This window comes from Zosterops lateralis (genome assembly GCF_965231275.1).
Source record: "Zosterops lateralis genome assembly, chromosome: Z".
Lineage (NCBI taxonomy): Eukaryota > Metazoa > Chordata > Aves > Passeriformes > Zosteropidae > Zosterops > Zosterops lateralis.
The window spans coordinates 83300066-83318316 of NC_139800.1; positions in this window are offsets into that span (position 1 = coordinate 83300066).

Below are 18251 nucleotides of genomic sequence, written 5' to 3' on the forward strand. Positions count from 1 at the left end.
TCAGAATTTTTATTAATAATTCTCTTTAAAAATTATTTATCTAGAAGAGATCAAGAATTTATTAAATCCAGACTAGACAAGGCTTTAAAGGAGGACTTTCTAAAACACTTGCTTAACAAAGAGGACTGAAATGTAATGATTTAAAATATTTTATCTGCTTTTTTCATCCTGTTGTGTTACTGTCTCCCATCATAATCTAAACACTGAGATAAAAGATTTTCTCCCTTCTACTTTGATTCATTTCAGGACACTGACAATCAATTAATTACAAATAAAAGACCAAAGAACTGGTTGAGGAATGCAGGTACCAGTAACTAGATTGATGAAAAGCCAGACCTATTGCTTCAAAGGAAACAAAAAATATTGAAAGCAAAGGTGAACTGTACTTATTTGTCCTTGGCTACAGAATGAAACCAGAAAAGGTCATAAACATGTGATGGTATTTGCCTACAGTACACTGGATTTTGAGCACTGGCATTAAAGGAGGCTTAAGTCATGTGGCTAAAAAAATACCAAGGCCACAAGTTCCTTGCAGCACAGCCTTGGTGCTGCACACTGACAAGATCAAATACTATTTGTGAGCAGTTTGAATTGGACTTACCATTGACACAACATGGGTCGACATTGCAATTGTCTCCTCTGGTTTACAAATAGGAATGCAGAATGGATGTAGACTCTTGAGACAGGGCTTTGTGCTGGAGCTCCTCTGGGCTAAGGATGGGAAGAAAATGCTGAAAAATGTTTAACATACTTCAGAATAATAAGCATATTGTTATTTTTTTAATAAAGTAGCTGTTATTGAAAGACATTATACATCTTGGACTGTGGTTTGATCTTGCTGTAGGTAGAGCATGTCACTTCACTGGGAATTTGGCAACTAAATAAAGTATTTTCCCGTCCAATATTTACATTACTTCTACAATAAACAAAAAAAATTACTAACAACCCTATTAAAGGTGAGGTGTGGGTGCTGGCTGGTTCTCAACACAAAACCACAAGAAAAAAAGATTTACTCTGGACCAAACATAAACCCAACATTTCAAACAACCTTCCTTAATAAACGGGGTGAGAGTGATGGAGAGCACTGAGGAGAAGCAGCCCAGAACTGGAGAAGCACTTCCTGGAACTGGAGAGTAAAAGAACACTTTTAACTCAGTACATCCTCCTGGGGAGCACCTAAAGGGTTGGAGTGAAATTCTCTACAACACAAAGCAGGGTCTGTGCCTCCCAGTGAAGGATCACCCTGACAAATTATTGATTAATACCTAGCAGACACACTATAAATGAGGTGTAATTTGTCAGGACATAGTGACAGAGTCTTTGCTTTCTTAAAGCTCATCTTCTATTCACTCTTCTAACTTGCTTTTGGCTAAAGCAATTTCTTGAGTTCATCTTCAGCCAAGTGTCATCTGTTCTCTCCCATAATCGTTACCCTTCTCGCTAATTAGTAAGGTTTAGCTTCCTCCTGTTACACACTTAATTAACTTCTCCACCTTTGGAAAAGCAATTTCCCCTAAACGAATTACTATCATGGCTGTTTCATACAATGAACTAGTTCTAAGTAGTCTCCAAACGAAGCAAGGCTGCTCAGGCAGACCCTGGAAGGTGCAGAGGACTTTCTGAAAGTGAACTGACTCCACAGGGATGGCAAAGATAACCAGGAGGAGGGAAAAAACTCCATAGGAAAATACTCATTCACTGTGCCACCGTCAGCAGGAGCAGGCTGAGAGAAGAGAGAGATGAATAATAGCTATTGTGTGTGGCAAATGCTATTCCTCAACATTCATACAGGGCCTTCCTGTTCCTTTAATGGTTTTGGCTGCACAATAACAGCAAGCTCAAAGCCCCATTTGTCACCTGCTCTCTCTGAACAGGTACGTACCAATAACAACACTTTCTGCTGAAAGGCTGGACTTGATAGGCAAGACACAAAAAAATGAGGTGGCAACACAGCAATAGATTGAGATAAATCAAGTAGTCACAGCTTAAATGAATGGCAAATCACTGGTACAGAGCAGAGTATCAGCCCCTGGATTTCCTCCTCCTCCAAGATGTGCTGCCTATCAGGACACCCCTTTGTGTGGAATTTAGTACAAATATCAAGTTAATTCTTCCTGTCAGTCATCTCTTATAAATGTAAACCAGGGGAAAATCATGTGTGTTCTATTGATGCAAATTTAAGCAATAGTTTATAGACTCACAATGCCTGGCCCAGATTCTCTGTGATGTGTTCAAACTCCTAGTTAAATGAAAAAAAAATGGACATACATTTAAATCAGTTTCCTTAGTAGGACTATACCCAGTTTCCCTGTCTCATTGCTGGCACCAAAAGCAGGAAGCCACTAAAATCAGAGGATGTCCAGGTCATAAATGCCATCCTTGAAATCAGAGAAATCAGATCATAAAGGCCATGACTTCAATATCAGCTGGTCAGAAAGACACCAAATGTCCCTCCTTGTCAGTTGTGCTGTAGGCAAAGCACTCATGAGAAATGACAGAGAGTTTTAAATGCTGAGTCTATTTGGAGGAAATCACATAGACAAATCTTTGTCTTCTCCTTTATCCCAGCCAGGTCTGTGGCTTTGGTTTGTGTCCCACTCATCCACCTCCTGCCTGGGGCAAATTTAATGCTCACAATTTGAAGTAAATGAGGAAACATGATTGACGTGATATCCTAATAACAAGTATCATCTCAAGAGGAATTAGGAGAAAATAATGCATGCAAGACCTCCTCAGATGCACATATTAGATAACCATTATGCTTATTTTTCATTATTAGCACCTGTCATTCAGATGAGTTGGAAAACAATTGCTTCACAGAATTGAAATGCTCATTGTGAGGAGAGTATCAAAATGTTAAGTGCCTGAAAGTTTGTTTGTTTGTTTGTTTTTAATTAGTAATTATCTGTTCCTTACTTCCTTTTCTTCCAATCTGACATTTCTGGCCAGTTATGTTGCTCCAATATCCATTATTCTCTGCCCATGTGTGAAAAACAAGATGTGGAGTGGTGATGCACACAGACACCAGGTAAAAATGTAGGTGGTATTTACACAAGCCATAAACAGTGTGTGATTACAACAGAAGTTATGAAAACAGTGATTATTTCACTCTCCTCATGGTCCTGCTGCCTCTTTTTCAGACACTCTACAAAAAAACGAGACTCATCTAAATGCCTCCTCCCTGCTTTCTGTCTGGGAAAATTGTTGTTATCTGTGACTTTGTCTACCCTCCTAATCTTCTCAAGAATCAAATAAGCTTTTCTTGGCTTTATTTAACAAAAGGAAGAGCAATGCAGCATTTTTCGGATGATAGTGTATTAAGATTTTCAATAATTGAGGACTGAAAATCTTCCAACATCAAAAGCAGAACCTGCTATTTATCATGATTGATTCATACAGGAACTAAGACATCTAAATCCCAAGGAGATGAACAGTGCCTGGGGAGATCAGATAGAAACCCTGGGGTTCATATATACAAAAAAAAAAATATTCCCATTTGGTTTCTAAATATTCCCAAACTTCAAATAGGTTTATGCTGTGAATGTAGTGTATCAAACATGTTCTTTATAATCTCCCTGGTCACTGTCAGAGGCAGAATTCTGGGGCCACTCTCCTGGTCTTACTGGATGTTGGAACCCTGGGCACTGAGAATTTTAGGACTTTATATAAAAACCCCAAAACTGGAGTTACACATTAAGATTTAGAGCCTTTATCTTGTAATTTGTTGGAATTAAAAATTAGGAGTCTTTTCAGTGGAAGCACTCTGGTTCAGCAACAAATGGTGAATTTTACAGAGGCTTAAACAGTATAGATTTAATTTTGGACTAATCATGGAGAGAAGCTTTATTAAACTGCGGAAAGAGGTATCCTCTGTGCCTTTTCCACCAGGAACTCTAGGAACTAGGAGCTGTAATTGGTGCTCCCTCTCCCACCTGCAGATTAGGGCTGTTTTCGAGTGGAAATCACACTTTATGGGGGTAACTGCACATCCAGAAAAGGAACTATGCATTTAAATTGCCCAATGTCTCTGCAGCATTTGTCCCTTTTTCCTTAAAAGCTGTTGTCTGACAAATGCTCTGTGACATCTCATAGGGCACAAAGAACCCAAGACAGACAAGTGGAGACACACATTCAGCTTTTCAGCCTCCGTGTAACTGCAAATGCCACAAATCAAGATACCCATCAGAAAATGAGTCTGGAGGTTTCAGAAAAAGGCACAACTGCGATGAACATCATGATAATAATTCCTGCATTCCTTCTCCTGTGGCACAGAACTCTGTGGGGATCTAACAGGGAAGATGTTGAGCCAGGGAGATTTGGAGATACCAGGAATATTCTGCATGGCAGGTGAGTGCAAGCTACTGGTCAGGTTGGCTGCAGATAATTATATTCTAACAGCTTTAATTAAGGCAATCAAAGTGTACCGCTTTCAACAAATCGTCATTTTATACAAAACCCTTTATCTCTACAGACATTCCCTCCTGTTTGTGCTTTGGGTCATCCTGAACATTACTGATTTTCTAAACCCTAGGCAGGTAGAAACCACCTTAGTAAAAACCTAACCCTGGCAGAGTTTTTCTTCCTGCAATGCCAGTCATGATATTGATAATTAACAAACCCCATGTTTAATGAAAATAGAGGTAGAAGCTCTGTTAAAGCAAATGTGAAACAAAATTAATAAACACAAATGCCTTATTATTTTATTCTAGTTGTCTTTTATCCAGATGCCAGGAAAAAGAAAATAAAACGGTGCCACTTTTAAAGATCACATTTCTCTTAAAAAATTATGAGAATTCAAATAACCTTTTTTTTTTTTTCTTTTTAATTAAAAAAGATACATCAGGACACAAAGCTAGAAATCTGAAGCTTTAATTAATCGCATTGAGTTTAGCTAATGATCTTTTACAACTCACTTCAGGTCCCAGAGTGTCCCACAGCAAGCAACAGGACTTTAATAAGATCCATATGGATCTTGAGATCGCCACTGAAGTTGTTCCAGAATATTATCAGAGACACAGATGGGATTTCTAGAAGATGTTACAAAAGCCTTTCCTTCTGCAAACATCCCATGGGGCATTTCCCAACTGCAAAGATTATTCAGTAAAATGTCAGCTAGAGCTGGTCAAGTAGGAAATGCATGGATTTGGGAATGTCCCCTTCCCAAATAAAAACATAAATTGTGCTACAGCTCATGAGGTCGTGTCACCTGTTAGTGGCAAATATTCATGTCCACAGAGGAGATTTTCATACATTCTAAAGGTTTGCTGGGATCTCCCTCTGAGAATTGGCCCTGCACTATTTCTCCCGTTTCTTATTCCAGGATTTGATCCATTTTTTTCTCGAATCATTAAATACAAGCAGGGCCATCGATTTGATGGCAGCTGTATGGCACAGAAATAGATCCAATGGCAAAGAAACCTGTTCCCAGTGACAGAGAACCATTTATCTGGTCAATATTTGGTAGTTCTCTGTATATATCAGAGCAAGCCAAAGAGCTCATTTGTCAAGATGTGGGGAAATTCTCCGTTTAACATACCAGAAAAGAGTTATTTGTGAACAACTTGCTAAGAGCTCCTTCCTTGCCACCTATCAGAAGAGAGATACAACTGAAAATTTATTCTCTTTTTGTATACTAACTTGCACAGCTGTAAGAATTTTCAGAAACCATCTCCCAGAAAATGGTGAGAAAATTGTACCCAATCAGACACGACATATAGGAATGGGGAAGAAAAAAAAAATATATATATATATCTAAATAAATCCTCAAACAGATACCTACATGATTTGACTGAAAAAAAATAGCAGCTTCTACAAATTTATTACATTTGTCTTCGAGGACTGTTATTTGTAGGTCCCCTCTTCTTTGCTGCATGACTGAACATTCAAGAGTGAGACCTTTAGACTCAAACATGACTTAACCTGATAAATTTCTAACTCAATTTACAGCAACGTCATGCATATGCTAAACCCCATCCAACATTAATATTTAATGAAGAAATAAACCTGCCACAAGAATAAATTTACAGCACATTTAGAGCACAGCATTTTAGAGGTGTCTGTCGAGTAGGTTTTGCTGTCGAGACAAGGTTTTAAACTGCCAATAGTTTAAAAGTAGTAATTTTTCATTGCATTTCATTCGTAAGCTCTGCTCCTTTTAAGAGACTCCAGGCTGTCAAGGTTAATTGAGCCCTCAGGGCCCTCAGAATGACTGCACTCGTTGGGGCTCTGCTGGCTCCAGGCTCAGCTCCCTGATTCCTTTGCTCTAAATCTTGTCTCCAGTGATCTTCTTCATAAATATCATTTCAGGTTTAATCTCGACAATTATGATCTGCTGATCTAATTCTCTGATTCGGCCCCGTGTCTGTCTGGCCAGACTAAAATCTCTGTCTTTCTGGCATCTCATGATCAGCTTAAAACACCAAACTCAAATAAATAAGGAGCAGAGGGACAGACAGTGGGAATTTTCCTCATGTCTAGACAGCACGACCTCCACCTGTGAGTGACACACTCACTAAAACGCCAAACACTCACTAAAAATCCACATACAAACTTTCTGCCTGCAAACATCTTTCAGAGTGTTCCTCACAACAGCCCCAGAGGTATTTCAGAGCTCCTGCCCCACCTGCCTCGTGTCCACCCATGACCAGTGTCTGGTGAGTTCTTTCTCCCAAGGCCTTGTTTTGGGGGCAGGTCAGCAAAACCAACCCATTTTTAGGCCACCACTGAAACCTCCTTCACTACTCCCAGGGGGATTTATGCCCTATTTGGAATCCTGTAGTCACAAAACTCATCAGTTTTACTAAAGCCAAGCATTGTTATTCCGAGGTCGGGAGAAGATTCAAGGCAAAAAGAGATAAGGAACAAACAGGCTTTGCTTGTACTTAGTCTCATCTAATTTTATGCTTCACTACAAACAAAATTAGCTACATTTCCCTGCTAAATTAGTCTAGCACCTCTAAACCAGCTTTAGTCTCCAAACAAGTGCAGGTGCTTCAGTGTGTTTAGAGGACAGATTCTCCCTTAGGAAAACTGACTGGAGCAGAACTTCAGCTTTCCTCCTGAAAGAAAGCTTTCCAAAATTGAACTTATCAAGTCTTCTGTTGGAATTCTAGTACAATGAACAAATGTCTATTTGTCTTCCTTGTGTCACTCAGAAAGGAACAAATTCTCCAGTATTTTCTGTTTTGCAGAATAAATTCCAACATCTGATGAATTACATCCAATGGCTTCTTTTTCTCAGGGCTCAGGTATTCAGCCTCCTGAGGCAGGACGGTTGCTGATGTCCTTAAAAAGGGCACATTCGCTCTCAAATTAAAATTTTATATAAATAAATTCTACATTAGGAAGAGTCATGGCAAGAACATTCTAGCTTGAGAACTGAACTGGAAAGGGGAAAAGAAAACCCTAGGCATAGTGATAAAGTCATTAGAGGCCTTTCTATGGACATAAGTGAGCTCAAGTGGGAGTCTAAAGTAGCAATCTCTACAACTTAAATTAACCACTCACAATCATTCCCATGAAATCAAGATATTAAGAGCAGCTTCTAAATTCAGAAATAGTCAAGTGCCTTATCAAAATGTATGAAAAATCAGTGATTCTAACCCAAAGGAGAAACTTCTAAGTTCACTTTCCTTGCCTTTACGTATTTATCCTTTTCAGCATTTTAATTTCAGATTTTAATTTATGTGATATTTAAAACTCAGGTAATTTTGTCATTGGTGGTGGAGGGATAAAGTCGCAGATTTGCCAGCTTGATAACAAGGTCAGGGAAAAACCCCATATTAAAAATCAGTAAAACTCATGTTAGGCAATGAGTGATGTCAGGCTGAACTTTCACCTCTGTGGGTTCCTGTGGCTCAAGAACAAAAATACAAATTGAACCCCTCCAGGCAAGGCAGCACATGCCCCAGCAGCATCTTTGTGCCATTTTCTGTTTCAAATGGGAGAGGCACGACTACCAGTTTGCTCTAATGTTTTTAATCATGACCTTCCTAAAGCTGCAGCATCCTTGCAGAGACAAGTGAGTCTCTGGGTTGCAGAAGGGTAATTCTCAGAATATGGATTGTCTTGGGTCCACTTTCCCCTCAGGAAGTCCTTGTCTCCCAAGGGATCAGCTATGTTTTGGAGATGTCACCACACAAAGTGCCCAAATTCCAGTATTTCCTCAATTTTCTCAAATATCTATATTCTTTTAATCTTTTTCTTGCACGGAGAGCCATTCCAGCTAGCACTGACAGAAATGTATTTCTCTCTACTTCAACTTTTCCTGATGAAAGCACTCCTGTCCTTTTCCCCAAGGAAGTAGTCACTGGAACTGAGCAGGGTATTTATTTTAATGCAGGAAGGCATCAGCATAGCTGTTTAGAAAGCAGTTTCTTCCACTCTGCTTTGTGTCAGGATGGGAATGCTAAACTACATCTCAATTACTAAACTCCACTATGGAAGATTCATGCAGCCTCCTGCACCCAGAAAGGCTACAATAATTAACTCCTCAATAAAGCTGTAATTAATTATTGACAATTTAATGTCCCTACTTTTAACCTTAAATAACAGGCAGGAATTGCTGGCTGTCATCTCTTCTTTAGCACTGCCAGGTGCAGCACAGGTGTTTTCAATCAGGTCACCCCTGCTCCACCAGCCACTTACACCATCCATTCACACTGCAGCAGCATCTTTCCCTGCAGAATCGCGATGGATCCTTCATTTGAATAATTTATGTCTCAGTTTTATAACAGAAACGCATCATTTAGTAAAATGAGCTGCTAAACAGACCCTAGAAGTGCATAATCTCCAGCATTTCCCACGGAAACGTGGTTCTCTGCTGCTGATAAAAACCCAGAACTGTGATATCCGTTATTAAACTGTAGCCGCTAAATTGGATGTTCATCTACACCCTTCTCTGGGCTTTTCCTCTACAGCCACTTTGTGTTTTGAGTCTATCTATTAATTTATAGAGTGTCTACTGTTGTAGATAGCTGTTAAATAGTTAATAGGGATCTACTGCACTTTGTCCAGCAGCAGAACTGCAGCCCTCCTAATAAAACCCTGCTGCAGTAAGTAATGATTCTCTCTCACACCTCTCACACTGAATTCACAGTTGTATAGTTAAATATTTCACAGTGTACAGAAGAAAAAGGCTGTAGAGCCTCTCCATGTAAATTACTTTTATACCACGAGGCTTCAGAAAGTCTCTGAGCTGAATAGTCCTACCTGAGTATATATTTCAAGTATATATGTTTGAATATTTTAAAATAAAAATAAAAAATAACTCTTCAGCACCAAGGTACTGCATTGGCTAAGTTAAAATGATCTTTCCTGAGCACAGGTACTGTTACTGCAGGTGTGCAGCCTGAGGCCTGAGGAAAGCCTTGAATTGATCCAGCTTTAATTGGCACCTGGAAGTTTCCTCCAAGACAAATATTTTCATTGGGAAAAGTTGTTGCAGGGGTTGCTGGCAGTGGATAGAAACTCAATTTGAAAAGGTTTCTCCTGCTGATACAATGGCCTTGTTAGGGACTATTGAGACCAAACTTCATTACAAGAACAGAAATTTTCCAGGACAGCAAAGAACCTGGGAGATCCAAAAGCCACAGGAGTAAAAGCACCAAAGCAGGTTCACCTTCCCTCTTGGCTGTGTAATGCTCATTTCTGCCACCACACAGCACATTGACCCTCACTGCCCAAGACCAAAACCACCAAAATCTACTTTCCAAAGTTGTCTGAGAGAAGAATCACAGATTTATAATTGGGATTCAATGAGTTTAAGGAGTTTCCATCAGCCAAAACCTACCTTTTTAAATAAACTACTTCTTATATTGCTTTTCTGTCATAAAATTTGAACCACGTTCTAAAGAATGCAGTTAGCACTTTAAGAACAGGCAAAATTTTGTGAAAGTACAGACAATGACCCTTACATTACAGAAAACTCATAAATGACCAAACACTTCTTATGATTGAAAGGTCTTTGCACAGCTCAAAATTCATGAAGGAAAACTTAACAGAAATTTTGTTTCACAACTCTGAATTTCAAGTCTCAAATTTTAAATACTTGTTAATGACTCAAATATTTTATTTCAGAAGTACTCATTCAGTGGATATCATGAGTGTACATCTAATTTTAAGCTCCAGTTCCTGTGTGGATCACTAGATGGCACATGCCCAATTTGGTGAACTGGTTTTATTCAGAAAAAGATCTTTGCAAAGCCTCTTCTGCAACTAAAGAATACCAGGAAAGTTAAGACACTGCTTTGCAATCTGCTAATTATCTGTCTATTCAAATCCTTATTTAGCATAAATGGTTTCAAAACAGATATGAAAACAAGGATGTCCAAAACAAGGAGGAGCTCTTATTATTTAAATGCAGCTGGGGAAAAAAATTTATAGGATGTCTCAAAGAGCTGCAATTTGCTTATAATTTCTGAGCCGGTTTTCTTGTCCTGATTGTGTATGTGTGCTTGAAGTACATTAAGTGGTTGTAATACAGAATGATTCACAAACTAAGATTCTTTTTCATCTTCATTTTGAGAAATACATTTGATCTGTTGAAAGCCTTGTTTAGATATAAGAGGTTATAGAGCCTTTTTATTATTATTATAGATATATTCTGTTTTTCAAATGGAAGGCAAAGTAGGCAAGTGAAGATTTTCATTTAGTCAGAGCTGGGGCTGGAGCAGATAAAAGCATTTTGGGGCTGTGCATAACCCTGTTATTACACATCATCTCTGAGTAGCCCCCATGTTCTTGCTTACCAAACAAGCCTTTTAAAATGCAAAAAATGCATTTTGTGATGAATGCCTGGTAATAGACAAACTCCTTTGAAAAGAGGGCTTAATTTCTCTTTTCCAGCTGTTTTCCTCTAAGTGTTTCAGAATGATTTTGGTGGTTGGCTCTGCCAGGTGACACAGGGGGACAGGGACAGTCCATGACCCTCAGACCCCATCCCCATCAGCTTTATCCAACACCAAAGAGCCCTGAGGTTTTCCACCAGCCCTAAACTTTGCTATTCAGCACAGAGTTTTGAGAGCTGACAGCTCCTCATACCAAACCCCTCTCATTCCCTGCAGTCCAACAACAGCAGAACTGCAGAACAAGATTTCCATGTGCTCCATGCCCAGCTTGAATCAGCTGCAGGGCCAGCACAACAACCATGCAGTGGTCACAGGGAAAAAAATCTGAATTTCAGGGATGTTTGTGTGTCCAGTGATAACACAGTGTTAAAATGCTTCTAAAAATCATGGGAAATGTGTACAGTAGATTCAGGGAAATGGAAAGAAAGGTTGGGTCTGGGTAGGTCTGGGAAAGGGAACCAGGGCTGGGCAGGCCCTGGGAGCAAAGGTTGGGTTTTGTCTTTACTGGATCGTGTGAAACTGCACCTGCACCATCATCATCTGATAAATGATGTGATTGTTAATTGTAATGATTGATTGGTAATGGAATATGATTATTGTTTAAGAATCATGAGAAATGATATTTGGGGGGCCTAATGGAAACTACAAGAATTCATGTTTGGATAAGATCAATAGAACAATATGGGTTTAATAATTAATATATATAGTTACATAACAAAAGGGTATAAAAATGTGTCCATCTCTAATCCATGTGGGAGTCAGATTTGGGTCTGTACCCTGTACCCCTGATTCCCAGAGCTCTTCAATAAAAGCACTTGCATGTAATCATTCTGTGATTGTGTGTTTCAATGCTAACAGCAGCACCCTGCACACTTTGGTCACAGGCTGGGCATGAGCAGAAACATCCTTCCATGTGCATGGCACAGCCCTGCTGGAGAAACGTGATGGCATAAATCTTTGGAGAAGCCGTTATAGATTCCTCAGAGGGCATGTTGCTGAGATTTCTTTATTGAAGTCACAAGTTTCCTTTTGCTTGCACATATTCCCTAACACTTCCTGAAGTTTGTCACCTTTGGGCTTTCAGCGAACGGTTATTAAAATGAATTTGGCATCTCGTGCCTTTGATTTAATTCCATTTATTTGTTCATGGGCATCTAGAAGTAAAGACTGTGACATGGAAAAGTACAAAAAAAAAAAAAAAAAAAAAAAAAAAAAAAAAAAAAAAAAAAAAAAAAACAAACAAACAAACAAACAAAAAAACTCAAAAAAACCAAAAAACACACCAGGGTTTTTTTTGCAATCTACCCACTCACTCTCCCCCAAAATCTAATATGCAACATCACAGCAGCTTTTTAGTGTTTTGAGAACTCCCTAGATCCTCTGAAATCGAAGAGGCTGTAATCAAAATAAAGCAAATTTCTGAGAAACTGAACCAGAAGATAGCCTCTACCAGTATAAAATTAAAACAAACCATTTTTAAACAGTTATTGCAATGTAAAACAGATTATAGAGGGTATAGAAGTGTTCTCCAATTCCTCATACATTGCATGGGCCAGACTGTATCCAGGCTGAATTATTTATGGCCATAAAGGAGCACTGTCCTTCTGCTTTGACCATTGGGGAACCACTACAGCTGCACAGGTGGTCTGTGAGTTTCAGTCTATGAAATTAGATTATTTCTTTATATTTTAGGAAACAGAGAGGGTATCGAGTAGAGACTGAGGAAAAGTTTTTGCCTAACTCATATTAAGTAGAAAGTACAGGTCAGGCTGCATTTTTTCATACCTGGTACCTTTGAGACCCTGTCGCCTGCTGCAGGGAATGACAGATGATGTTTTGGGTGTATCAGACATTGCACAACACTCACAAACCTCAGTCAGAAGGGTTTGCTGGCTCCTTCCACAGTCCCTTGGAGCCACTTGAAATCCAGCCCAGTGCCACTGGAAAGGATCCTGGGCATGGGCCATGTGTGGCTACACATCTTCTTCTGACTAAAGAAAATAAAACTTCTCAAGTGGGAGCAGGGGAGTGAAGTTCATACACAAAAAACCACAAGGGGAGGCAAATTGCTGCAGTCACACAGAGGAGTTTGTGTGGGGCAAACAGAGAGGAGAATGCAAAACTGGAGAAATACATTCAGCAATCTTCTCTTCTGAGGGAACCCCCCACAGGCCAAGCAGCCACTGCAGCCTCTGGTGTGATAAAGATCAGCTGGCAAGAGTAAAGCCCTAAATGTAGCTGTGCTCACTCAGTAACAGGCAAAAAAGGCATTTTGGATAGGCTGTGATTGATGTTTATTGGAGCCCCAGACAGGTCACTGGGCAGACAAACAATGACAACTCTTCCTGTGTCTGGCTGGGGCAGCTCCTGGTCAACACCAGAATGGTGGCCTGGATTCACCAGGAAATTTGGGGCAGCAAATTCTCTCAGTGTTCAGTTTGCCATCTACTGCCAGCTAAATATTTGCTGGGGTGCAGGGCTCCAGGGAGCAGCAATCTAATCTTGTTACTTTCTCTCCAAACTATTTGTAAATCCGCCAAGCTCCCTTCATTATCACACAGCTGCCAGCCTGATAACGCCCCTGGCAGAGGTCAAGGTTTTGATAGCAGTAGTACATTAAACATCAAACGTAAAAATACATTAATTTTGAATGCAATTTGAGGCTGTTTTGCACTAATTCTTTGAACAAGCTTGTTTCACAGAGGAAATTAATGAAAAGTTAAAGGCCAAAACAAAAAGCTACAGGAGAGACTTGCTATTTTCATTAATAAGTAAAATAAATACTCTGAAAAAAGCCTTTCTTCGTTTTTATTGCTCTCAGTGCTTTTAAAAAGGCTTCTCACACACAAAAGCTCCAGTAGAACTAAATGTTCAGAAAACATGTACTCATTTTGTGCAAACCTGCAGGATGACACATTTACATTCATGTTAGGGGATGCAAACAAAGAAAACTCAATTCCAGCAACATCAGATGCAAAGTTAAATGCCAAGAAAAATTATTCCAAGAGAAAAAACACATTAAAGAAGTATAAAACTGGCGTTTCAGTCATGCAGATGATTCAGCCTACATTAGTTTGTTTGAAAATTCATATAATGGGTAAAACATCTGCACCCTCTGAACCACTGCCTCCATTATTTTCATGAGTCAGAAGAACTATCAGGGAAAGAACTAGGATCAGAAGGACACAGAAGGAGCTGTTTTCCAAAATTAGGCTCATTCACAGAAGTCAAAATGCTGTTCCACATCTCTGCTCATGTCACCCACGTCCTGTGGAGTTCCATTTTAATGGCACAATTTTATATGGCACAATATAAAACCCACTGATATTATTTTCTGGACTTTGCTGAGGGAATCGAGGTAATGAGGAGAAAACCATAATAAAAAGGTGTAGAGGAAATAGATGTCAGGAGATGTATTCATGACCATTATGAAGAGAGGTTCACATCATTTTGGTCCTGTGACTGAGCTACGGGTGAAATCCAATCTGCCCAGATTTCATTGTGTAAACCAGGTGAACAGAAAATAAATTTGCTCCAAAATAAATCAACTTTGCCATGCTGGAGAAAAATCAAATTCAGAGCTGAAAATCAAGACTCAAAAAGCCTGTACAGAGGTGGTGAAAAGTGGGCAGACATAATCAAAATAAAGCTTTGACTCATTTTGTTGCCACAGCTCTGAAGACATCTCTTAAACCTGGTCCTCTTCTGCAGATCACAAAAAGGAAGGTCCCAGCCTTTGCATGCCACCAGTGGCTTGTTTTTCCTTAAGTGTTTGTTGTGCCTTGCAAGCCTAATGAATTATGTTTATAAAGGTTAATTAGCTTTCTCCTATAATTCTGCTCCAACGCAGAACTATTGCATCTCAAACAAATCAGGAAATATACACCAAATTATTATTCCAAATGCAAGTCAGTGGAATATTCCGAATATCTTCCTTCTTTTTTCCTAGCAGTCAAGCTGGAATGTTTTAACTCTTTCCAGCAGGACTGCTCCAATGCCATCCAGACACAATCTATGGAAGATAGAAATCCTGATGTCTAAGATGACCACCTGGGCTCTGTCCTGCCTGAAAAAAAAAAAACAAACCTCAAAAAAAGCTTCAAATGCTACATTTTGTACAAAGAAATGTAAATTCCCATGGCCAGTATATTCCATATACATAATAAAATAAATAATTAAGGGGTACAGAATTATTTCTTATTTAAGCACAGGGATTCTGAGCAGAAACTCTTCTTGCAACCTAACCCAGACTGGTCACAGGGTAAGAACAACCAGAACAGTGGTAGAACAAATATGTTGAAGGAAAGACAATATTCCCAAGATTAGAGTTCCCAAGATTAATACCATTAATACCATTAATTTAAAGCATTAACCACTGAAAAATATTGAATTTTAGCAGTAATCTCTGTTCTGGAGGATTATATTTTCTGTCTTAATAGAATAGCATGTAAAATCCAACTTTTTGTTGGTGTTATTTCATAGAGTAAATTTTCTTTCTTCATGACTAGATGCATTTTCTATAATTTATCAATGATATGCAGAAGTGTAGGAAGAATAGAACAAAAATTACTTGGTGGAGTGGACAAATTACATGATTGGGGTTTTTTTGCCAACTCCTGTTCCTTAATATTGCTTAAAGATCTACTCATATTTCCAGCTCCAATCACCCTAAAATCAACAGGTAGCATCAAACAAGTCAGGCTAAACAATCTTGACTGCTCTCAGATACCAAAAGAGTTTTTATCTCACAATACAAAAATTACAAGCAAGCATGATCAGTTATTTGGCATAAAATGCAAATAATCTGTTCCATTACTGTAGAAGTATCTTAATCAAGACTCTAAAATTAATGCAATGATTCAGAAAACACATTACTGCTCAAACAAAAATATTAGGCATCTGTGTTTCCTAAATGTTTTGCTAATTTATCAGTAGCAGCTCCTTCCCCAGAGGCTCATGGCACACAAATTTCCATGTTTTGGTCTCTGGTTTGGAACCACCCTCTCGGTTTCCACAAGGCTGCAATTTTTCTGCTCCACTCTTAACTTGTCATAGGAAGACCCAAAGTGATGCACATGGTTTTCACACAGCTCAGGAGGTGTTGAAAAATGCATGTTCTTACACACATAGCCCATGTCCTGGATCTTCCAGTGCCTTATAGCACAGTTTAAAGAAATATCAATGCAAGATTTATTGTGATATGCATAATTCATGCATCATTTGTTTGGATGCTGCTTGATATTCCTGCAGGTTCAAGCCTTTCATACTCTGTGTTTGAATAGATGAGATCAGATTGTGAATGCTACAAAACTTTCATTAAGGAAAATAAACAAATAAATTCAGAGGTGATTGGGGGCTCAATCAAGGAGTTCTGCTCTATGGGCCCCCTTAGTGTCAAAATCTATTAATAAAAAAAACAAAACAAAACAAAACAAAACAACAATGACAAAAAAAGTTAAGAAATGGTAATTTTAGTCTATTATTTTTTTACCTCATTACATGAATAAAGCTAAACAATATTGTAGTCATACTAAACAATATAAGCATCCTTCTGCAAGGCTCTGAAGCTCAAATACCAAGTTAATATTAAGCTAATTTTTAACTTTGCAGAACTCCTCACAAATATTCTCTTTTGTTTTCTTTCATGGTTCTATTTACAGCAGGGTATAACCGAGAAACGACAGTATTTATATTTATATCTTCATCAAAGAAACGTATAGAAACTTGCAGGCTGTAAGATTAGTTTATCTGCAGATTTCAGCTTTTCCCCCTTCTTTTCTGGCCATTTTAACAGCTTGGAAAAACGCTGATTGGGATTTGCATTTTATTTAAGCATGATAATTTATTTGTTTTTACAATTATCTATTGACAAGACACTCTGCTACAGTACCCCTGATCATGCAGTATCCTACAATCAAACGTGTAAAAGGATTCTCTGCACTTGCAACCAATAGAAATTTAGGCATGGATTGGAGTTTTAATTGCTTTCTTTGAGTAATTTTGATCACATTGACCATTTGAGCTGTCTCAGTCTGCTTGTTCTGTTCTTTAATATAATTTTGTTCCTTATTGACACAAATACCCTAAAGCCAATTTAACTAGCCCTTAGGTATATTTAAGCCTTACTCAGATTTAATGATCTAAAAATACACAAAACCTTGAACCAGTAACTAAACAAAAAACACAAGCAGGGAAAATATCTTGGTATGGTGAGGTTTATGTAGTTTTTATGGTTTTTAAAGCCATCCAACCATGGCACCATGGATTTATATAACGGATAAACAGGGAAATTTATCAAAACCCTACCTGATTCAAACTCATTCTGAGGTCTGCAACCTTGCAGCACAGGGCATGGATTGGAGTTCTCTGAGTTCTCACCACAAGAGCAGAAGGTGTGAGACAGGCACAGCATTTTCTCACCCCTCCTTGGTCACCACGGACAGAGACAGGATCCTTGGGACTAAACAAACCTTTGAGTTTGCCCAGAACACTTTCTCTTTTTTTACTGTTCTCAGAGGAAGTTACTTTTAATGAATAATATTCAATAGTTGTAGAAAAAATCTGAGAACACAAAATAAATAAAAAATAAAAATTGAGGAGCATCCTGCAGCTATGACAGAGATCATCTCCTGTGGGATGACTTGGGGAGAGGTTTTGTCTCTGTGAAATTCTCAGTCCCTGCTGACAGCAAAAAGAGGCAAATTTCCTAATTCAATAATTGTCTTTGCAAATATTTTCACACTTCACTCTCTGGATGATATGGGGGAGATTTTTACTGCTGGTGCTTGAGCAACCCAAAAGTGTCTCCAGGGCCACAAGTCAGAGCTGCTGGAAATCCAGACTTTACTGGGGCCTTTCTCAGCCTGCCTGGGAAAGGACACACAGCAAACCTGATGGGAACTGAATGGACAGCACAGGGAACATCCTCAGCTGGAAGGGACCCACTGGGATCCTCACATTCCGGCTCCTGGCCCTGCCCAAGGCTCCCACCAGGTGTCTGACAGCTTTGTCCAAAAACTTCCTGAATTCTGGCAGGAGAGACACACAGAGGAGATAATCATAAGAAAACTTAGTCAGAAAGGGCATTATAACCTTCTCCTGGATTAGAAAGGAGAGAGAATAATTCTGAAGTTAAGTATTTATTTACCTCTAATAACAAGGCAGCTAATCTTTTCAGATTAGCAGAACCTGTTTATAAACCTCCTCAAAACTAGGGAGCTGTGAGCTCCAGGCTTTGTTTGGGATCTAACTCTGTGTACGATGAATTAATAATTCAACTTCCTAAACAAAGCACCCACAGCATTCATCACTGCTTGACAAACAAAGCACTGGCTCATCAAGTCAGGGCATCCTGAAATGCAAATTACCAGGGGAGAATAAGCACAAGATGTCCCTCTGCTCTCA